This window comes from Cuculus canorus, chromosome 12 (assembly GCF_017976375.1).
Source record: "Cuculus canorus isolate bCucCan1 chromosome 12, bCucCan1.pri, whole genome shotgun sequence".
Taxonomy (NCBI): Eukaryota; Metazoa; Chordata; class Aves; order Cuculiformes; family Cuculidae; genus Cuculus; species Cuculus canorus.
The window spans coordinates 14,313,141-14,336,959 of record NC_071412.1 but is presented as its reverse complement, the minus strand read 5'-3'; the positions used below and the strand labels follow the sequence as shown (position 1 = coordinate 14,336,959).

The 23,819-nt window shown below is 40.6% G+C and overlaps 1 protein-coding gene across 10 annotated transcripts in view; it reads left to right on the top strand.

Annotated features, from left to right (window-relative positions):
- Positions 1-23,819, top strand: part of MEGF11 (multiple EGF like domains 11) — a 291,395-nt gene that overhangs the window by 49,970 nt on the left and 217,606 nt on the right. The window contains exon 1 of one of the 10 annotated variants that reach the window (XM_054077404.1): positions 359-381. The exons of the other annotated variants lie outside the window; for them this stretch is intronic. The gene's annotated coding sequence lies outside the window, so the exon portion shown is untranslated. Of the gene's footprint in view, positions 1-358; positions 382-23,819 lie in introns of those variants that run through there. 10 annotated transcript variants of the gene reach the window in all.

The window sequence follows — 23,819 nt, the reverse complement described above, 5'->3', positions numbered from 1 at the left end:
ATGCACCTTTTTAGCCCAGAAAGTTTTATATCTCTGTGCTACATTTATAAAGGGTGGCAATTTATTTACTTAATTAGCTGTGGATGTGTGTTTCCTTACTGTATCTTAAAGTGCAATAATAAATGTAATTAAATTTTAGTCACTCAGTCATACAAGCTTAACTAGAGCATCTTCATACAATATATGGTCTGGAATTCAGTTTTCAACTAAACTCAAGTGTGTCATTGATGTCCAGAGAAGATCAATAGAATGGAAATTGCTTGCAGTTTCCCCTAAAGTGCTGCAGTGTTTTACTGCTCTCTCATTTTCATTCTATAGGCTTTTTGCTGCCAGAGAGGGCCAAGTCCATGCCAAGCACACGTAGTACAAGGAAACAGAGAGGTGATGTATACAAATGATGCACAGTTCATATTCCTTTTCCTTTCTGTGTCTTCCATCCCACTCTGGTGAAGTACTGAGCTGCTTTATCTCCCTAGGGAGCAAGAATTTCTGTCGGAGTGTTCAATGTCTGGGAGGTTTGGACCTTAACTTTGCAAGTATTGTTTAACCAGTATTACTGAACCAGAGACTTTGATTTCAGTGCATATACTCGCATGTGTACTTCTATAAGAGGTTTTAATACCATCCATATCCCTGCAATACAGGGCTGTGGCATCATTGCTGCATACTGACAGCTGCAGAGAACAGAAGTGGAGGCCAGCCGCCTCCTTCTGCTGGTTGCTGGTGGAGGGTAGGTACAGAATTCAAGCATGTGAGAAATGGCCTTACAACACTGGACTGAGATATGATTTATTGACTAATCTGCTGGATGTGAAGTTCTTTTAAGCTGGTTGTTAGGGCCAAGAAGCCCAAGAAACAAGAGTGAAATGTGTCTGCACGTTTGTGTGTTTCTCACCCACTAATGATGCCAAATTCACTCTGGAGGCTCTTTGGCAGAAGCTGAACTAGTTAAATCCAGCAGAAGCAGCTAGCAGAAGGTTGTGCTACTGCAGAGCATACAGCAGTCACTGCGGAGGAGTGGGTTGTAGCGGGCAGCGGCAGCCGCTTTTGGAGCGTAGACTTTTTGGTGTGATGTTACTTATTTCACATTAATGGGAGTTACTTGTGTGCCTCCAACACAGATTAGATTTTACAAATTAGTTTGCTGTCTCTCCACTTCTCCCTCCCCCAGGGTTATGTTCCATATGCTGTGCAGAGCTTTGTCTGGTTTGCACCCACACAAACCCAGCGAAGCAGTCTGTAGTGCTTAGGCCAGCAGTGGTTATGTTCATTTGCGGCATGGTTTCTAGTCTTAAGCAAGTAGATACTCTTTTCTGTGTGGAGTCTCTCAGTATGTACAGTGGTTGTCAGTGATTTGGCACGGTGCAAGCTAAATGCAGCTGGAGGTGAGACTGGACTCTAATTGCGAGCTGCTCTCCGCTGAAACCTGCTCAGATGCACACTTATTACTTTAGCAATTACTGTTACAGGGAAGCCTTCCACTACTCTTATCTAGTATGTTTAGTCTAAATTAATTTGAAGTTACTCTAAGTCATTGCCAAGATTAATTTCACTGGAATTTTTCCTAAACAGAATGAAAATTAAGAAAAACACACAAGTTTCTCTTTCCCGAGGCCTATGTTTATCATTTATTTTGCTGGGCTCCCCATTGCCTTTGCTGCAGCTGAAATCCAAGCTCTTCCACCTACCGGCTGCAGTGACATTCAGTGAGCGCATTTCCGGGCCTTTATCTATGCCTTGTTTTCAGTCTGACATCTCTGTATTTCTCATTTTGATACTGATGGACTTGGACTTCTCCTTTTAGGTAGTGGAAGTTGAATCAGAGGTGATATTTATGTATGCATCTTTCTGTTTGTTCCAAATGGAGACCATCGCTCCTGGAGTACAGAGGACAGACTTTTCTCAGAGCATTGTAAGGAATGAGGGTCCCGCTCACTGAGTCTCCACTGTGATGATCTCCAATCCTTGTCTTGATTCATTGTAGAGTAGCAGCACAGAGGAAAAATGCAAACTTCCTACAGGGTCAAATCTATTTGGTACTTGCTAGGGGGACCGTGCTACAGTTTTCTGTTCTGTGTTTTTCCTACTCATTGTGAGACTTATTCTTCAGCTTCTGAAAACTGCTTTAAGATTTTGGGCAGTTAAGGAGCCACATGTCCTGGTTGTAAAAAGTTAAACATTTTAAAAGACCTGAGCCTGAGAAGACCCTGATGGAACATCCCTCCAGTTATGTGGAGTTTAGACTGATAAAAAGCATTTTAAGTATTAGAAATATAGGAGAATAGAAGGTAAGGGGCTGCCAGCAGTGCTGATTGCGTTCTTTACGCTGACCCGTTTAAGAAAGCAGTGTTTACATTTTTTGTTCAAGGGAAATGTTTAATGAAATCCTGTGCACGTGGGTTTTCTCACTTTCTCTCTTTCTGTGTGTCTTTGAAAGAGTATGAAAAATGCATCAGTTGGGCAATGATGTTTGACAGATTATCTCTTGTATCCCTTTGGAATGAAAAGATTTTGCAGTAGGGCTTCCTGATGTGTTATTTAGCAGAGAAAGCAGTCCTTGAGTCCTTTGGTTTCACACTTTGCAGGCTCTTTGAGTGCAGTTGAAGTACATGCTGTAGCAATGTCGTTCTCATATACATGGGGAAACGCATTATCAGATAATTAGACTGTGTCATGGAGATGTAATAAAAATCCTTAGGAAATTAATTAATGCACATGTACAATAGCTGCTTTAAACCACAACACTTTAGCCATTTAAAATTAGGTTCCTTTTAAATAGCAGAAGCAATTAGTTTGCTCTGACTGATTTCTTGCCAATTTTTTTAATGTAAGACTTTTATGATTTATGAGAGTAAAAAAATTGAGAAGGGGAAGGGGAAAATTCCATCGTGGCTGGTGTTCTTAGTAAAAAAAAAAAAATATGAAGCTCAATAGCTGATTTTTCTGTTCTGCAGTTATCTCTAGCTTCCTACAGTCCTGAGGTAAAGCTTTGAAACTTTTTATGCATTATCTTCACAATTATTAGCTTACTGGCACAATAATGTTTACTAATATCTGCTGTGTTCAGATAGAAGTGCTGGATGGTATATTTTATGTTAAATCTCTTCCTCCTGAAGGAAAGATTATTAAAACTGAAAAATCTATGTTGTTTTTGGTGGCATCGTGGCTTTTGAAATAACTTCTCTGGAGTCCCCAGTACTGTAGCTTTTATCTTAGCGAAAATAAGTGAGACTATCTGTAGTGAGAGCAAAGCGGGAGAAGCAGCTGAAATGGCCACGACCTTCAGGAGAATTTCTGCTTTTGGGCTGGATTCCGCGTAGCTGTCATGCTGCATGCCTGACCTAAAACGGGTTCATCAGCTCTACTAAAGAGCTTGTACTTTGGCATGTATTTTAATATCGAATTGAATTGCAGCTCATGTTTGCAGTCGGGCAGTATTTACAATGGGTTTTGTAGCTACAAATAAATATGAAGATTTTCTGCCTCAGATCCTGCCTCTCTAAAGGTAAGTATTGCACTGAGCCATTGAGGAGCTGAAGAAAGTTGTGGTCGCGTATCATGCAGAATTTTAGGCAAGTAAAGAGCAATGGATGCATCATAACTTTGGTGGTGGTGATGAGCAGCTTTAGATGTGGCTCATTCCCTTGCAAATGTGCTCCTGTCCTACTGGCAGCTCTTTTAGACCGTTGTGCTCTACAGTGCACCTCGCTGGCTCGGTGAGTGTTCTGCTTGCCTCGGTTTCTTTGGTGAAGAACATATTTACTTGGCTTCCTACTCCCTGCCGGCACGACCCAGAGCAAGGGTAGGACTTCACATCCTTTTTCTTTGGTAGAAAGGGACAAATTATTGAGTAAGTGACATAGAAGAAGAATTGCTCTGCATGTTAAAGAGAGAACGATTGCTGATGGCATGCATTATGTAAAAGGAGAACCCGCATAAAATGAAATACAGACATTACTGGAATCTGGCTGTTACCTGTAATGTGCATTATAGGATTTATAGTATTATGTTGTCTTTGAGGGATCTCCCAGCAGAAGTTTTCTTACAGGTCTCATAACGTACTAATGGTCTTTCAGCTACGTATTAAATGTTTTCTTGTCATATCAAGCTTGTCTCCTGTTGCTGGTGTGGGTTGAGAGAGATTTATTCTAGAAAAAAAAATATTATCTTTTCTCAAGAAAAACACGGTCAACCTTGTCAAATCTGTGATTTTCTTTCAGTCTTGAGATTTTCTCTGCTTGTAGAAACCTCCTGAGCTCCTCTGTCATGGCGTATGACAGCCTGTATGGCTGAGATGAATGATAGTTGTTTTCTGCTCCCTGCTACTGGATTTACCATGTACGTGTATTAATCAAAGAAAATAGGTGTTTTTTACGTTTATTAACTTGCAGCTTAACAGAATTTCTTTCGTAAGTCACGAGGCACGCAGAGGTGCATGTCTCGCTATGGGCAGTGCAGCTGATAAAGCTATAGCTACAGGTAGAGTTTCACCACAGATTATTCAGAAAACCATGAATTCTTTTATTATGAGAAGGAAATATCTAATCTTTACTTCAGTTCTCTGTAATTTATGCACTCTGAGAACTGCGTTTTATTTAGTTATTAGTACTTTCTGTGTCAACACTGCTTAGTAGTGAAGAAGCCAGAGCGCATGGCCTCACTCTGCCGTGGTTTGCACATGGAGGTGAATGGGAATTCTTTGTGCATTGCAGGATTGATGTACAGGAGCCTTTGCGTGCAGGTCCATGATACAGATGACGGAGCACTGTGAATGTACTCTGTGCCAGGAGACCGAAAAAAAAGTGTCTGATTTACTTTGGGATTAGCATCTTAAGCAGGCTGCCTGTACAAGGTGGGGACAGAACTGCAGCATCAGGGCTTGGACCAGGAAAGTGAGAACTGGCAGAAAAGCAGAGGAGAGATGTAGGCAGAAGCTCTTATATTAGAAGGCAGTGGGGAGAAACTGGTTGTCTCAGTAGCCTGATCTATGTTATGTCAGAGAAATTTGAGATGTGTCACTTCATAGCATTATTACTGTGCCTGTAGAGATCCTGGTGTTATCCATCTGTTGTTGGTGAGGTCTCCCGAGTGCCACGTTTGTAGCAGAGGGGCTTATTCAGCAGGAGTACTTGACCTGAAATCAGTGGCTCAGACTTGAGACTGTAAATTAAACAGCTTTTGACTAGAGCTTAAGATTTTGTACCACGAAAGAGAAAATTCAGCTAACAGCCATCCTATGAATAATCTGAAAGCCAGATGCCAACAAACGAGCTGGGATGGAGGCAAACACAGTGGTCATTTTTATTATCAGTGACATGTGAAAGGTGTTTGGTTGTGGTGCCACTCGGGTGGTATCTTGCAGACTTTTAGTTGGACATTTAATCTTGCATATGAAGAGGATGTGTGGTTGAGGTAAAACTGAAGGAAGCTGCTGACATATTTGCTGCAATGGATTTTGACAAGAGAGTTTGCAGGTTTATAGTCTTGGAAAGCGTTAAGCACTCAGATTGTCTCTGTTCCATGAATCTTCCCAGGAACTCAGTATGTTGTGAGAGAACTGTAAACAGCTTTTAGGAACCTTCAAACCATCAGTTCGGATTTTAGAAACCATCCTGCGTTTTTGAAAATATTGTTTAGTGATGCCAAAAATTAAAAGCTTGTATACTAATCGGTAACTGAGAGACAACATTTTACCTGCTCTAGTCCTAATACTACCAAGTAGGGAATATCCCGTAGAATTTAGGTACCTGTTGCTTATATATGCTTTCAAAGAATGTCTCTTCTGTATGCTGAGCTTGTCACAATTATCCTTTGCATTTGGTTTTACCATTAAATTCAAGTAGTGAGCACCACAGGGTGCTGGGAATGTGGATAACTCTGGAAGCAGCAGAAAGGAAAAAATAAACTGTCTGTTTCCCCCTCATAAAATATATGCAGAGAACTTGGAGGCTTTATTTAGGTGGAAAAGGTTCCTTGTTTTAGGGGTTATTTGTCAGATTCTGAGTGTTCAAGGCACGCTGCCAAACCTACCTTTTCTGCAGGCATCTGGTAGGTCAATGAACTGGTTTATAAGGAGTTATCATACAGTGATTACTTAGATGGCTTGTGGTAATGTTATAATGGCAATTCAATTAATATGATAAGATCTTAATTGGTTGTGTAGAATATTGTCTTTTAATCTATGCAAAGTGCCAAGGGTATAGCAGAGGTGCATATAAATCTGACTAAAACCAGAGCGCCTGTGCCTCTAACTTGCTTAGCCCCAGCATTTAAACCTCTGGAGACAGAAGAGTGTTTTAGAATGCTCATTTTTCCACAGTGACTGATACTATTTTTGGTGAAAAACTCTGTCCATAGAAGAGCTACAGAAAGGTCCTGTCTCCAAAAACAGATACCCTAACTCCTCCTCAGAGAAGCGATGTGCTGGAACAGCAAAGGAGTGTGTCTGACAGTCACATTAAAGGCCAAGTGAGTGGACTGTGCACCTGAAAACGCGTTTAATTTCTTCCATCTAAAAAGTCGGGCTTCAACAAATCTGTGTTACTGAGCTCTGTTTGTGACTCCTGGACATTTTTATGTTTAGGTATGGACCTCTGCATAGAAAATAAGTCATATGATGGGAGGCTTGTTTTCTCTTAATTACCTTTCACCAGCCTCAGGAATTCCCAGACCAGTTTCAAACCTGAGAACTGGGCATGGAGAGAGCCTTGCTACAGAAACCAGTAGGAGAGCTTCCTTGCCTAATTGTATACAGATTACCTGAGTGGTATGCACAAGTGAGATGTATGTGCTTGCAGATTAATTAGGTTTTAACTATCCCTGCACATACCCGATTTGCATGGACAATTATGGCTTTGCTGCAGGCTTTCCAAGCTTTCTTTTTGCATGTAGGCACCAGGTTCTACATTTAAAAATGAGCCCTTTCAGGTTAGTTTAGAAGGCAGGAGCCTTTTTGGGGGAGTTGTTGTGTTTTGTTGGAGGTGTTGTGGTTGAATGGAGGTCTCGATTCCACAGGAAGCAATTAAACCTACTAAGGTGTCAAATATAGGCCTAAAGAAAAATATGGTCCACATTAATCCAGCAAGCCTTTTTTTTTTTTTCCCCCCCCCCACTTATTTTGTGAAAAACAAGATGTTTAATTGATGGGCTGACAAAAAGTCACAAATCATCATCTGTATTGAAGCGGCATTATTGTAGGAACATTGCATTAAATAATATGTAGTCACCTAGTTTACAGTATAATTATTTCCATTCAGATTTGCATCATCTGAATGCAGTGGGCCAGGGTAACGTGTGAGCCAGCAGGGCTGTCAAACCGGTTTGTGGGTTTTCTGTCGATGTGTATTAATATGTCTGCTGGAGTTGCCACGTTGAGTGCTCACTGCTGCATAAATGCAGAAGAAAGCTGAGTGTTAGAAAACAAAAAAGCCAACCGGAGAGGCAACATACCTGTGCAGCTCCAGTGGCAATCTGCCACATCTGAAATATTTTGCTCACCTAAAATTTTAGCATATGCTTGGGTGGAATTTTGTGGAGTGGCCAGTTTTGATTGTTAAATTATGCAGTTAGATCCAGGCATTACTTTAGTCCATATCTATTTAGGCCTTGAAACGCGTGAATGGATCACCTGGTGGCAGGTCAGGCTGGTGCTGATTTTAAAAAACCGCAAACAGCTGACGCAGAATCTGTGATGGGGACCTACAGGAAAGCTGGAGAGGGACTGTTCATAAAGGCTTGTGGTGATAGAACTAGGGGGAGCGAGTATGAACTGGAGAGGGGCAGATTTAGACTAGACATTGGAAGTAATTCTCCACCGTGAGAGTGGTGGGACAATGGAACAGGCTGCCCCATCCCTGGAGGTGTTCAAAACCGGGTTGGATGGGGCCTTGGGCAGCCTGATCCGGTGGGATGTCCCTGCCAGTGGCAGGGGAGGTGGAACTAGATGATATTTAAGGTCCTTTCCAACCTAAACGAGACTATGATGCTATAGCTCTGCTCACTGACAAATAAACCTATGGCTGAACTGCTTGCATTTCCATGCATGGGGTGCTTGTTTCTCACTTTGCAATCATCAATTGGCTCATTTGTGTTTAAGTGCCATGATGCTTCTTGCTCCAGGTTTATGCCTGGAGCTTTTCCTTGCTGTCTTGGTCTTAAAATTTTGTAGGCACTGCAGCAGAAGACTTTCTGAAGGTACTAACTTTGTGTATCATTTTTGACAGTTGCACACAGGGTAGGGTATGGGCACAATCCGAAGAGGTGCCAGTGTTTAAGGTGAGCAACTGGCATGTGGGTCATGCGGAGGAGATGGAAACCACAGGGAAAAAGAAAGAGCAATAAGTGTTCCGGGGCAGTCTGGCGGGGACACGACCTATCCAGCAGCCAGCCGGGCTGTCACAGCGGGTGATACTTGCCCTTCAGAGCAAATCTCTTTTGCAAAAATGTAATGCTAAGCTATCGCAGATGTTTTGCTCTTTGTCTCCAGTGCTCAGGTTGTTCATTTCCCACCTTGCATGAGGCCTAAGAATAAACTGAAGACTGCCGTTTTCACAGAGGAAGTGAGCATTTCCTTAATCATCTTGAGCACGTTTCCTCCGTTAGAGAAACATTCTGTCTTTATTCTGGTTTTCCACCTTTGCCTTTTTATTAGGAAAGAGGACTTCTGCATCTTTAATGCACTACTTTACAACCTTTTATGTAGAAAGATTAACAAAAAGGAACCACACTTAATTTAAGATGACAACTTAGGTTTGCCTCTGGATTCTTTTTTGGCAGACATTCTCTTAGTAAATTACTTTTGACAACCTGAAATAAATTCAAACCAAGATTTATGCCTGCGTTTGCTCACAGGGCTGTGGTTCATCAGGCTGTGTGGTTAAAAAGCTATGAAAAGTAACAACTAATTTAAAAATTTATTTTTAGACAACCTACATGGGCTACCAATGCTGAAAGTTTGTTTCGGAAAAATCAGGTTTCTGAGCTGTGCAGGTAATTTTTCAGTTGATAATAGAATTAGTTATAGATGTTTGTGCAAGAAGAAAGAAAACAATCTTCTTGTTATGGAACAAGAAGAAATTAGTCATAATGATACATTTTCACTTGCAGCTTTACACAAAAAAAAATGTTTAAAAAACATAACCAAGGACATGGCACCTTTGAAGATAAGATGTAGGTTTTTTTTTTTCCCCCCAAAGGAGAAGTCAATGTTAGCCGAGATTGCCAGAATTTACTTTAGCTATTACTATGGATGAATAATTATGCTCAATTCAGTCAGTGATATGGGTTCACAGCAGGTTAATTGGTAATAATGGGTTTCATTCCAAACAGTGAGGAATGATATTTCAACAAAAAAGTGCTCTTATGGAGAGCTGAAGATGTCCTTGCTTTTGGTGCTTCATATTCACAGTAGCATATACAGGAGACAGTGTTCTTTCTGTGGCATTGAGTTGCTCTCAGTTGCTCATGGCTACTGAAAGAGGACATAACAGGCTGAAGAAGCATCGGAGCTGTGCAACCTGGTCTTCTTTTCTGTAATGTGTCTTCCTTAGGACTGGACAAAGGAGAACAGAGTGAGCTTGTTAAAATCACTGATGCTATTTGCATCGTTGCTTTGACCTTTATCTCTGCTACAGAGCTGTAAACACAGAGTCATTTGAAGTAAGACGTGCTGATATTAATTGGACAAAGAAGGATTTTCTGTGCGTGTGAGTGTTCTGGTGACTGCTGCATAGCACAGGAGCTCTCCATCCCTCCCTTGGCACTACACTATCTAACCAAAAAGAAGGAAGAAGTCTTGATTGTGATCTAGCTGAAAACAGGATCTGAACTTCTTGATTCAGAATCTTCTCTCTTCAGCATTTTCTCCTAAGACATGGGTGTCGCTGTCATGTACAGCCTCCCAGCAATGAGGACTATTAGTGAAAGAGAAGAAGAGAAGGAAAGAGAAGATAGGAACGCAATTCATCCTGGATAAGCCTCCTCACCTGGGTTATACCCTAAGCCATTTCTCTTCAGGTTTGGTGTCAGATTCTTCCATCCTTCAGTGTCCGTGAACCTGTATGGTTTCCTGTCTCAGCATTCCAAGTCCTTGTTACCCTGTTGCTGCCTAAATTGTAATTTCTGCTTTTGAGGATGCTAGTGACTCTATCGGAAGCTCTCCAGACAACAGGGAGTAAATCTCTATTTAAAAATGAAAAGAAACCCCTCAAAACTTAATCCTCTCATTGTTTTTGTTCAAAAAGAGGAAAATGCCCAAACCTCTGCATGCATGTTCAGATGCAGCCAAATCTAGTTCTGTTGGATTGGTATGCAAGTCATCCCATACAAAGAGAAGTTGGACATATATTCATAGGACACTTCCAAGATTGAAATGTTTGGGCTGTTTTTTTTCTCCTCTCCCCTAACTGTGTGGTTGGGTTTGTGGGTTTTTTTGTGTTTTGTTTTGTTTTGTTTTTTTATAGAGGGAAAATCTGTTACATAGAGGAAAAATCTATTACAATGCTTGGATTCTTTACTTTCAATGAGCCAAAAGCACCACTCCATGCCTTGGGATCCTTTATAGTTATAGCACCTGGTGAGTGTATGTACATGAACTCGGAATTGTGCTCAAAAATGTTTTGTCTCTTGACCTCTTGAAGCCAGGACTGTTTCCATGTGTTCTGTCACAGATGCCGTGGATCCTGTGCTCCTGCCTGGGTAGCCCAGCTGTAAGGAGTCCCCTTGCCCACCTGTTTGACTCTTCCTCAGACCTTCGTCCAAAATATTCAGTGCATTCAGCGTATGTCCAATAAGTAATAGCTGCTGCAAAACACAGGAACACAGATGCAGGTGTCAAAATTAATTATGTTTAGACATAGTAAGAGAATGTACCAATATTTGAATGGATTTTTCTTACTGGAAAAGTAATAGCTATTTGCCTCCGCTCATTCGTACCTGCACAGTGCCTGGCACTGAGGGTGACCAGCGCGGCTGGGATTCTGACTGTCCTTCCAAATATGAATTTTACTTAGTAGGAAAACATTATTCTCCTGGACTTTCTGTGGGTAGTATGGGTGCTTTTGTGATGAGTTTTCTAGTGTTTTGTCTTGGCGACTGTGCTATTTCTTTAGATAAACTTGCCATAAGTTTTGTAGATCTTCTTGTTGAGAAGTTTCCACTAGTGTTCCATTTCAATATTCTCTTGTTTATGTTTTTTAATCTGTTCTTCATTTAGTCCTGTATGACCCTCACCTCCTTTGCTGTTTGCGATCTCCAGCAGAAAGAGTCTTTTGTTAGCTGGAGCCCGTACCAAAAAAACAGTTATCCCCATGTTACATTGACACAGCTAACCCTGAAATCCTGACCAGCACCCGTGTGTTCCGCTCCCCAGCGATCTGGGCTGGTGACTGCTATGCCTGCCATTAATTATGACCACCTGGAATCTCACCTTGGACTGTTAAAACCTTATGTGATGTTTTGTCTCAAAGATTGTCTCAGATATAAATTGCAGGTAATTATCTACATCCATCATTCTTCACTAAACGTGAAATGGTTCAGCACTGGTGTCTTTTCTTCTGGGTTTTACTTCCCTTGCTGCCCACCGCTGTCATTAAGGAGGTTTTGCTTCCAAGGTCTGCAAAGGGCATGAAGTCTTAGGTATTAGAACACCAGCATATTAGAACAACACATAAGGATTGGTCTTGGTGATCTTAAAGATTCTTTCCAACCTAAACTATTCTGTGAGTCTGTAGTATGGTTCTAACACCCCTGTGTTCCCCTCGAGAATAATAAAACACACAGCATATGTCTTGGGTAAAATAACCTTTTGCTTCAGGCTCTATGACTCCTGAGAGCTATATTTTACCCTGAAGAAATATTTTACTGCTTTTGTTCCCTGAGTCTGCCACTAGAGTGAAATATAGAATATGCTCTCCATGCAAAAAATGAGGTGACCTGTACATCATGCATTCAGACTCAAGAAGTTGATTCTGATTTCACTCACCACGAAGGAACTCTGATCCAGTCTGTGAGGTTATTCCAGTCTAAAGCTGGTGAAAACAGAATGATTGAACCATGAGATTGTTCTGTGACTACAGCAGTGGAGCTTTTGCGAATGCATTTCTTGCAACATAAGCCACTTGGATTCAGACCCTTAGCTGAATCAGTGTCATCCTGCTGAAGCTTTAAAACCATCCAAGGCATCTTCTCACATTCTTTGGCAAGTTGTAAGGATATTATGTGATGCTCTGATCTAAAAGCAGATCTAACTCTTTTTAAAGTACGATTAAAATCGGAGTCTTTGCACTTGAGTCATTTGAACAACACAGTCTATTAAAAAATAATTAAAATTTATTTTTCAAAGAAAGCTTTGAAATGTTGCTGCTGTAGCAGGTGAATGAGTTTTACAGATGTGATTAGAATCATAGAATGGTTTGGATTGGAAGGGACCTTTAGAGATCATCTAGTTCCAACCCACCTGCCCTGGGCAGGGACACCTCCCTCTGGACCAGGCTGCTCCAAGCCCCATCCAACCTGGCCTTGAACATTTCCAGAGATGGGGCAGCCACAACTTCCCTGGGCATCCTGGGCCAGGGCCTCACCACCGTCATTGTGAAAAAACTTTTCCTTATGCCTAGTCGAAATCTGCCCCTCTCCAGTTTATAGCCATTGCCCCTTGTCTTATCCTACAAGCCTTTGTGACAGTCCCTCCCCAGCTTTCTTGTAGCCCCTTCAGGTACTGGAAGGTCACCATAAGGTCTCCCCGGAGCCTTCTCTTCTCCAGGCTGAACAACCCCAACTCTTTCAGCCTGTCCTCCTATGGTCAGCTTTGAAATGTAGCAAACCCCTCTTTTTAGACTATGTTGAAGAGCTAGAAATTGTTTAATGTCGAATAGAAATGGATAATAAATTTATGTAATAAGTGGTGAGCAGTCTAGAGTGTGGGGATAAACTATTCAGACCTGTTTGTCTCATAACTCATGAAATTTAAAAGATATATAAGGATGAAAGGGAAAGATGTGAAACAGCACTGCACAGTATCTCAGAGGTCAAATGAAAAATAAGGCTTTCATATAAAAGATAACAAATATCCACTCTTGGGTAGTCAAGTATCTCTTCTGTGCCTCTAGCATGTGAACAGTAAGGAACCTGAACTGCCTGAACTGCTGTTTTGACTAAATGCAATATTTTAAAATCTTGTATTCCTGTAATATTTTGAATGTCACAGGTGATCTGAAACAGCAGTGACAGTAATAATACGGGGACTTTCGTCAGCTTAGAAATAGCCCTGATTCTCCCTAATTTCTGTATCAGGGTGTGGGTTCTTTCAGCAATAAGCAGAATATCGCTTACTTATGTATTGATGATATCTATGTGTTTTATATATATTAAATCATTTCTGACCCACACGCTAGGAGATTTATTGGTGTAAAATCAGTTTGTTCATTTTTATTGTGCTTTAAGTAGTGGTAATGGTTTTGATTGAGATCCCACGATGATATTAATATAGTTGTTTGTATATTTTCATGAGTATAACTCGGCTAAATAAGGATGTAGATTTACAATGGCAATGTATTAATTTTGTAGTAGTGCAAACATCTATTTTTTGTTTGTGCAGCTTTGTTTCCTTTTAATTTCGGGAGCTGATCCTCTACAAGTGTGCAGGAGTGGATGGAAGCAGCTGCAGAAGTCTAATCCATCACAACTTATAAAAACTTTTCAGCAGTGTGTAAACTGCCTTGTGCTTACCGTAAGGATATCATTCACTCACCGTTTGCTGCTGCTGAGGTGTGTGGCAAAGACGTGCACTATTGTTTCTTGTCTAAAAGATCTGAATTCTTTTCAGATCGGGATGGGAACTTTGTGAAATCTTGAGAACTTTTTTAGGGCAGTAGAACTATCTGTAGCCTTTCTCTAACACAGACGAGTGTCAGGATGTGATCTGGAACAGACAAAGACTGAGGGGTGGAGTGGCCTGGGCTCTGCTTGGTACTTGTTAGGCAGGAAAAATCACTCTGTTTCTATACAAAACAAGTGAAAGGTGAATGCTTGTTGCATGGAAGAAAAAAAAAAAGGTGATTTTAAGAACAACTGACCTGTAAAAATGAAATTTAAACTATGTTCTACTGCATTTTTCATGTTCACGTGGGAATCTTATCTAGTCCATTTTAGCATCCGGCAGTGATTTGTGGTGTTAAACCTTACAGGCTGTTTTATCTCTGTAACATTAGGCCGTGCCCCTCTATTTGAAAAAATCATTTTTCAATAATAATTACTTTCTTAAATATAATGAACAGTTCTCTTGCACAGGAATCCTCCTTTTATCCAAGGTTTTTGAACTTGATACCTTTTCCTGTTCAAAAAGTAAACAAAACTTTAACCTTCCTTTGGAAATTCAGCAGAAAGGTCAGTCTCGGTTCCCTCCAATTTCCCAGGCGCAGCGGGAGCTGATTAAAGCTGCCAGCTCTGGCTTGTCAGTTCTGTCAGAGACAACTGTATCAACTCTTTGTTATTCACTTTGCTGTGTGTTATAAATATATTTATCTTCTTCTGTCAGGCCGTGACTGGGCAGGTGCTAGAGCAGCAGTGAGGCTCTAACATTAAATGCTCTAACAATGTCATTACTTTGTAATTCACGAAAAAAACATGGGCAGAATATTCAGGAACTTTCATTCTTCCTCTTAGAGGTGACTGGAGTGATTGGAGGGAAAATGTTATTCCAGGAGGTTTCCAGCAAGCACGTGTCTGTGTAAAATCAGAATATATGACTGTGGTGTTCATAATTTTATAGGTTTTGGACAATGCCTGGTGGCTGGTTTTGGTATCCGATGTGTTTGATAGGAAAATACAACGAAGTTGAACAATAAAGAGCACCTTAAGACTGTAAATCACATTTTGATTTGGAGAGAGAGTAGAGATTTTGATCAGAAGCTCAGAATAGCTTTGGAAAGAAACAGTTTTGCTGGGCATAATAGGAACAAGCAGGAGTGTAAATCGTGTGTAGTAGAATACCGCACTGGGAGGAAACTGAACAGAAGATTGTGCGGGTTGGTGACAGTAGAGTTTCTGGCCCAGGAGATGAAGAAACGATGCAGAGTTCTTAGATTTATGAACTGTCATAAAATTTGTGTCCATCCAGACCGCCATCTAGGAGCGATATTTTGCAAAGATGCCTTGTGACCTGATCTTCAGTTTAAGTAAAGAGAAAGAGAAATATGGAGAAGGTATTTGGAGAGATTCTAGTCCAGCTTCAGTGACAAGAAACCTAAGCTAGGGGATGCTTCCAGGCTGTGTTCACACCATCTGCTTAGAGCAGTTTGGTCAAAATGGGGGTTCTACAAATTGTACATCATGAGAGATGTGAAATCAGTAGAGAGGGAGCCTTCAGCTGCTGTCTGTGCCTTCATAAACTTTGCCGTCTGTTTTTGTTTGGGACCCTGGCATTCGCTGAAACTGCCTCTCTTAGTACCTTGTTGTTGATGAGGCTTGGCAGCCATCACCTACTGCACGTAGTGATCACATTTTCCAACTACAGGTTATGGGCAATGCTGTTAATCCCTGCTTTTCGCCGGTCAAGTAGAACCTACATATAAAACCAGACTGTGTAAAGTTAGATTCAGTCTAACTGGAACTGTTCAGCTGTTGAATGTGAAGCACTGGTATTTTGGTCAACAGAACAAGGACCTGGAAACATGGTTGTTTTTTCCTTGGATTTGGTGTAAGAGTCTTGTGACTTGGAGATAGGCATGGATACAGATAAAGAAAAATCATATGGTATGACCTGCAAAGTGAAACAATATTCTGAAAATGGAAGTGTTTCTATATTTGAAAATAAATATAAATGGAATGGTACTGTGAGAGAGATCCTATAGTTGTGTGAGGTTTATAGCCTGGAGGGACGCTGCCCAGTGAGCAGCAGGTAGGAAGAAGGCAGGGGACAAGGAATTAACTGTTTTGTCAACACATTACAAACAGCAAACTGTTTTGTTGGGCAACTCGTGCAGAGGGTGAATGAGTTCTGCTCCATGGGTTTCTATGGGAATGTACCCATCTGTCACACTGAAAACAGCAGAAGTCGGAGTGGGGATGTAGAGAGAGATGAAAGATGGCTGATGGTAGTGAGAAATGAGTACCAATAATCAGTAATGGTTTCATAATTGGAAGATGTCAATACATGAAGCAGTCTCTTTGTCAGAGCAAGTGTACTGTTTTTGGTGAGGATGGGTCTGTGGTCCAAAGCAGAAAGGCTGTTCATCTCTGATTGCCAACATTTGAAAGGGAGCTGAATCGCTTTCAATTGCCTGGTCTGAATTCAGGTCAGGGTTTTGAACTTGTTTCTTTTGAAAGGGGTTTAGGGGCTATTATAGAACATCCACTGTTATAACAGAGGTGTGCGGCAAAGATGTGCACTATTGTTTCTGATCTAAAAGATCTGAATTATTTTCAAAGTAGAATGGGAACTTTTTGAAATCTTGAGAACTTTCTTAGGGCAGTGAAACTACTGGTAGCCTTTGTGTAACACAGATGAGTTTCAGGATGTGATCCAGAACAAAGACTGTAGGGCAGAGTGGCCTGTGGTTGGCAGGGAGGGAGGAAGAGGCAGAGAGTTGTTTGTAGAAAACTTCCATCCCTGCTTTGCAATCTAATGCATTGTAGATGTGTGTCCCTTGTTTCTTTTCTTTCTCATGGATCATGAACTAATAGCACCATTTTAGGATTTTCACGAGGTTTTCTGCCAAACTGTCCTACTTTTGGACTCAGCTGAATATAATTTCAACCTGCAGTAAATTGAAACCAATGTTGATATACAGTGTTTCCTCAGAGGCTTTATCATAGTGTGCTTTCATCACTGAAGATGTGTCTTTTAGTTATGCTTAATATAACAATCAACATAAATTTAGTGGTTTTAATAACTCCCTCCTGTACTTTTTCATCACCAAACCTGATGTTTACAAGTTGGAACATGCCGTTCTGTGTAAGACAATCTGTTACAAGGAGTGGGAGTCAGAATGAAGAAAGGCAAACAGAGGATTTCTTCCAGGTCATGTCTGAGTGATATTGTTAATGTGTACACACTTGTAGAAGACTTCAGTTTCTAGTAATAATTAATACTTGACATATTTTTCCCATGATTAAATTAAAGCTGGGAAAGTGATATTTCCCTTAGGAGAAAATAAGTGGCAAAAGAGTTCATTGGCGGTCTGCATCTAATCCAAATAAGTGCTACAGTTACCTCTGCTCGCATTCATTTCTTTGTCCTGGGTTCCTCCTTCTGGCCTGGTGCCAAATAACTTCTTGGCTTGGCACCCACATCAGAAAGAGGAATAGTTCATACCTGTGGACTCACTGTCTTCAATGCTCTACAAGGTTCCTTATTAATAAGGTAAAAGAAAACAAGTTGATGTAACCAGTATTGTAGCTCTGTTTCTTCTGCATAGTATTTTATGAACAAATGTACAGGCGCTCTGCATCCATAAGATGCGGTGCCAGGATCCACGTGCTGCTCTCTCGTGGAGTAATCATGTTTTTCCTCATCCACTGAGCATAGTGAGGTCCTGGGTTCCAGCCAGCGCAGCTGTGGGAAGGTTTAGGCTTCTGCAAGGATATATATATATTTTTTTTTAAGAGTCTGGATGGGTAGTTGGTGCTTTCTTTGCTGTGTGGTCACTTGTATTTTGGCTAGGGGCTGGGATTTCACTCTCTTATATGTGCTCCTTGTGAGATGAGGATCTTCACTACATGCCTGGGCTTTGTAGTTTGGCATCAGCTGTTCATTGCCTGCTTTTCTTCCTCCGTGCCCACGCGTAGCTGGGCACTGCAGAGCTGGTGGTGTGAAAGACACAGTCGCTTGGTTCTGTAATGCCAGTTTAATGAAAATGAAAACAGTCTTGAGTAAAAATAGCTTGAAGAAAGACATCAAGTAGAAAAGTGTGACTGGAGCCATTTAAAGAGTGTTTTCCATAGCTTTATAGCCCAGCTTTATCTGCCCCACAACAGTAGCTCCATTTGAATACCGAAAGAGCCTTCTCAGAACTGCAGTGCGAGAAACCTCAGGGTGGGTCAGACAGATCTTACCTGCTTCCATAAGCCAGCTGTAGTCTGGTTTCTTTATTTATAGGAAGAGAAGTCAGCAATAATTCTTCCATTAATGATTTCTACACCTCAGTTTGTTTTTTTATTTTTCTTAGACCACGGAAATAATAAAACTATTTTAGATGTGGAAAATTAGTACATTAAATAAGTAAGTTTTCTGCTTTTTCGTTTCAAAATCAAACTGCTTTGTGCACTACTATTGAAACATAACAATGCTCAGCCAGTTGTTCCAGTGAATAGAAAAGAGACCCAAGAATGTTGTGATTTCTGCTCCATTCCTGAGATAGCTCGTAACAGGCTGTAAGACTGCAGGCATATGCAAAGCTGAAAATTATGTCAGCATTAAATTAAAATTAATAACTCAATCTTTATGACACAAAGTCAGAGGCAGTCTAACGTTATATTGTCCATAAAGTCTGCTGTAATTTGCCATCCAAATAGTTGGGTTTACAGAAAATGAATGACCCTTTTCCTACTTTTGTTATCACTTTTTTGGGAAGGAGCTGCGGATTCCTCATGCTGTGTCCACCTGGATGGTGTGTTTGGCTCATTCAGGCAAGTGTTGCTCATGATACATCTCAGAACCCATGTTGAGTCAGGGCAGAACAGATAGGAACTGGAAATAGTTCAGTTGCAAATATAAGCAATAGTTCAGGTGTTAAACTACTGATGTGGAAAATTGCTCTGACAGCTGCGATATTGTTCTATCTTTTACCAAGACTTGAGCTATCGTCTACTTCAAATGCATCAACTGATCCCATCTTCCCTAGCACATGCTAACCTGGACTGTCCTGTGAGTGTTTGCGGTTGTTGATGTTCTGTGCTGGGCATAGATATACAAACTGGAAAATACATTGCAAAAGAACTTCTGCAGAAATTTACACCAACTCTTTATCATACAGGAGTTATTCTCTGTTGTCTTTACTAGAACCACTTATGATGGAGCAAATTGCAAATAATAAAATACAGGAGCAGTTTGTTATCAAACGTACTTTCACTTTTCTGTATTCAATTATGAGCATCTAGCTAATTCTTGATGAATTGATGCATACTCTTTAGCCTATAATTAATGTGAACACAGAACCTAGAGATTCTATTTCCATCTTCTAGATGTAAAGTTTTCTAGATGTGGTGATAAAAGGTACCTGGATTCTTTAGAATAGTTGCTTTGGAAAAATTTATTATTGATAGTGCCCAAAGTGATGGTCTGCTCATGTAACAATCATACCGAAATGGGAAGAGAGGCTTACATGGCTCACAATGCTCGCGGTTCCACCAGCAGCAGCACCTTCTTTCCTTTTCTCATTCATATGATTTTTCTTGAGTCTATCATAATTATTAACTGAAATAAAGGACCAGCCTTAAATACGTAGCTTCTTCTGTGTCCTGCTCATGCAGCTGAACTTGATGTGCCCGGGAGTGGCGATGGGAGGGAGTCACGGGGGAACGCAAAAAGGAAATTTGGCACCAAGAAATAGAAACCTCTCTCACGTGAAAACTTCTTTATTTATGAAGATCATAAGGCCCGTGATTTTTTTTTTTTGAGCCCACTCAGTGCCAAAAATGGCAGCATGAGGAGAAATGTGTCCAAGAACGAGCATCAGATGTGAGGCTGTATGATGTCGTAGAATCATTATGTCATTCAATGCCAATTGATTTCTAGGGCTGATTGCAAGCAATCATTAATCACATTGTATTGAACAGCATGCCGCTCCGTCACATCTAGGGCAAGTACAAGTGGCACCTATTTAGCCAACATCCTGCTCTCAGCACTTTCACGCTTCATCTTTCAAACTGAACCAAACTGCTAGAGATGCAGCAAGACTCTTTTTCCACCCCCTTCTCTGTACATCTCTTATTTTTGCCTAGGGGTTTAAATCAATGAAAACCTTGACTTACTTGTGAGTTGTGTGCCCTGCTCATACAAAAACCTGTGGAAAAATTGTTCTAAGTGAGGTGTATTCTCAGATTTTGGTGTTGGAACAGTCTAACCCAACCCAGGGGGTTGTTTACTGGATGTGTATTAGGCAAGAGCAGTAGGATATACATTAGCAAAGCAAAAATGTCTTGGGAAATGGGAGCTAGCTGACATGACATTAACTATGGAAATTGCTCCATGGTGTTAATAACACTTCCTTTCTGGTTTAGAAACAAACTTGATACAACATTTCTGATGAAATTCACAGCATTTTATAATAATGAAAAATTTCCTTTCAACTTTCTCCATGTTCTTGACAATTGCTCAAAGTTAGAGATGTGCCCTGCATTAGAGTTAGTTTCCTTCCCAGTAGCTTCCCACTAGGATTTAGTGTGAGAACAATGTTGAAAATGCGTTGGTTTAGTAGTTGCCCAGTAATGCTTATGCTCAGCTGGCATAGAGTTAATTCTCTTCCCAGCAGCTGCTGTGGTTTAGGGTTAGAGTAAGAAGAATGTTGGTCATGCAGTGATGTTTTTAGTTATTGCTGAGAAGTCAAGGATTCTTGGTTTCCTGTGCTTTGCTAGTGGGTAGGAGTACAAGAAGGTGGGAGGAGCACAGCCAAGCTGGCCAAAGGGATTTTTGATATCATATAACATCGGCTCAGTATGGCCAGGGATTGCTGCTCAGGCACAGGATGGGTATCAGTCTCTACAGGTGGTGAGCAATTGTGTTGTGCCTTATTTGTTTTGTATGTATGCATTATCACCATCATTCTCTCCTCCTTTGCCATCCTATTAAAGTGTTCAACCCACAAGTTTAACTTCTCCTCATCCTGCCGTGGAGGGCTGAGAGGCAGCTGTTGCTAAACTGGAGTTACCAGCTGAGGGTAAAGCACAACAACGCGTTACATGGAATTCGAGTACGTTTCAATATAATTGTCCCTCAGTACCTGGGGTCTCTGACAGCCAATGTGATTGGTAGCACAAAGTTGCGTTCCTATGAGATTATGAAGCACTTTGGTCGTCTGTAATTGTTCACTCTCAGGATTGCAGTCATTCTTTTGAAATCTCTGCTTCATTTCCGCAGGTTCCATTATTTGTTTTGCCATTAACTTCAGTGGTGATGGTTTGCTCTCAATCATCCATTGTCAAAAGAGGAGTGAATTTCCTAAGATATTCTGTAGGTGCTGTCCCACAGCTGAGGAGAGATTTTCCTGGAGACTTTGGTATTATAAATGAGACTTAATTTGTTAATGAACTGTGTCATGTGTTGTACACACACCTGCTTAAGAAGGCGTTTCTATGAAGCAGGAGAAAGCGTGGCTAAAGGTGACTTGTAGTCCTAATGTCTTCTTAGAGCATCCTAAACAACAGTCGTGGGTGTAAGCGTAACTTGCAGATATTATATACTTCATTTTTTATGGTACATAATAAGATAATTCTCTAAAGAACTTTTTATCACATGTATCTTCGTTAATTAACATTAAACATTATTACCAGTCAACGCTGCTTGATCAAAGACAGATAAGTTGCAGCAAGATTCTGAGAAATAATGTACCATTTACTAATTGTAGTATTGATTTTATGGTCTGAAGAATCCTAATTGTGTGTGATACAGACTGGACCTAGCTGAGCCTGCTGGGGGCCTCTGAACATGAATAGTTCCTGGCACTTCTGAGCATCTCACTTGCATAAATCACTTGTGGGCCTCATTGTACATCTGTTTTCAAAGGTGATGCTTTAATGGACTTTGAAACATGGAAAAATGCATTCTGTGTGGCTCCACATGAAAGAGGAAAGAGATTTGGGATTTTTTTATTCCTGATTTTAATCATTCTGAAAAGATTTTAGATCTGTAGGCGGATACATGTGAGCAGTGGAAGTAATGTGGCACACTTGATTTTTAATGACTAGGCCAGGCTAATACTGAATTTCCCAGAGCTCCCTGTGACTTTTTTTAAATGAGTTTTTAGTACTTACTTCAAAGTTAATGATAGATTCAGACTGCAGAATTTTAATTTCATGTGAAACCAAAAATTGAAAAAAAAATAGTCAAGAGGTGAAGATTTGATTAGAATGAATTCAGATCTGAGAATTAGGAGCAACCTCAGATGTGTCTTGTGTAAGTACACAGCTTTCGTAGAATAAGGAAAGGGATTTGATCAATGACATAATTATGAAATGTTACTCTTGCCCTTAATTGCTTGTACTTAAGAACATGAAAAGCTGAGTTTTTAAAGTACGTGGCTGTGTATGTAATTAGCCTATTCACTTGCATGAAATTTCAATTTACTCTTAATCCATGATAATAAGGTGATACATTACTAGTAAATATTTTGTTTGAATTGTAAAGTGTGAACATCTTTTAAAGCTGAACTAGTATCCAGGCTTTTTCCTGCCTGTTTCCATTGAGATGTTAAAGGGTCTGAAGGATTTTGGCCAAATCCTTCTGAGGAGGAACCTAAAAGCAGATAAAATACTCTGTTAGTATCTTTTAAAAAAGATATCTTTAGATCTTTTAAAAAAGACAATTGTTTACTATAATTTTTCTAAAATTAACTTCCAATTTCCAAATTTTTAAGCTCTTAGAATAATGTTCTGAGAGCTTCCGACTGCTCTGTTTCCCACCTACTCGTTCCTACTCCCACCTGATGTTTGAATCGCTGGTTTGCAAATAAAAGAATTGAAACACTCGGAAAAATGAATGACTGTGCTGGTGGGTGAGCTCCGAGTTTAAGCAAGTAAACAAGCCAAACGCATTGTGTCCCCATACCTCATTTGTATCTATCGTCTGCTTCAGCATAGGATAAGGGATTTATTCCTCAGTAGGTGAGACTGGGCAGCATAAAGTATGAAAAATAATGAAAATTCAGTTAACCGTTCCATTGTGCGTTTACATAAGCTTTTCTCCTCTGCATGGGAAAAGAAATGGGATGTTGGAATGAAGGACTTGTACTTTTTTTCTGGGCTGAGGCTGAGGCAAGGAGAGCTCAGAATGGACACATGGCTCTTGGCTGACAGACGTGCTCCATACTCAATAAGCCTCAATTTTTAGGCCACTGCAGAGGGGTTAATGAAGCACTTGTAGGGAAGTGTTCTCTTCGACCATCTGAGTGACCTATGGAGAGGACTCGGTGGAGGACTTGGCAGATGGTATGTGCATGACGTTGGTAAAGGAAGAATACAGAGAGAAAGCTGTTCTTATCTTCACTTGTGGAAAACCCCTTAATTAGTACATCTGTAAAGTGGTGGAAGTCAAGCCCTAAAATGACCCCATAGTCACTTTCCTTTTATCATTTTCATTACCGCATTTTCTCCAAGAAGTTAAATAAGTTTTCAGGGCCAAATTTAGGAGGAAGAGCAAGAGGAAGCCGAGGTAGTTTGGTGCACCAGCTATTCAGATCTAGTTTTGTCCGTAGTGATTTCTCTAGCTACTGCTTTTCTGCCAGAAAGAAAATAACAGCTTTAGACAGTGTAGCTCCAATACCATCTGTATCTGATGACTGAGCTGGTAGATCCTAGTCTTCTCCAGATACAAATTGGTGTAGTGAACTCGGTGGAGTTCAGCTGTTTACACCAGTAGAGACTTTCGCCCTTACCTCTTCTTTGCCTTCATTCTATCTAGGATGTTCCTCTGCAGCCCCTCAGTTCTTTGTGGGTTAGCCCTGTCTGGTGTGTTTATGAATGTTCCTCTCTCTGCTTTCTGACAGATATTTTGTGCAGTGCCCTGTTACTGTAAGCCAGGTGCTCTTATCCTTAATGAACAATTTCCTGGAAAAAAAAAAAAAAGAAATAAACAATAAAGTGGGGCATGGAGGCAGCAGAGTCCAGAC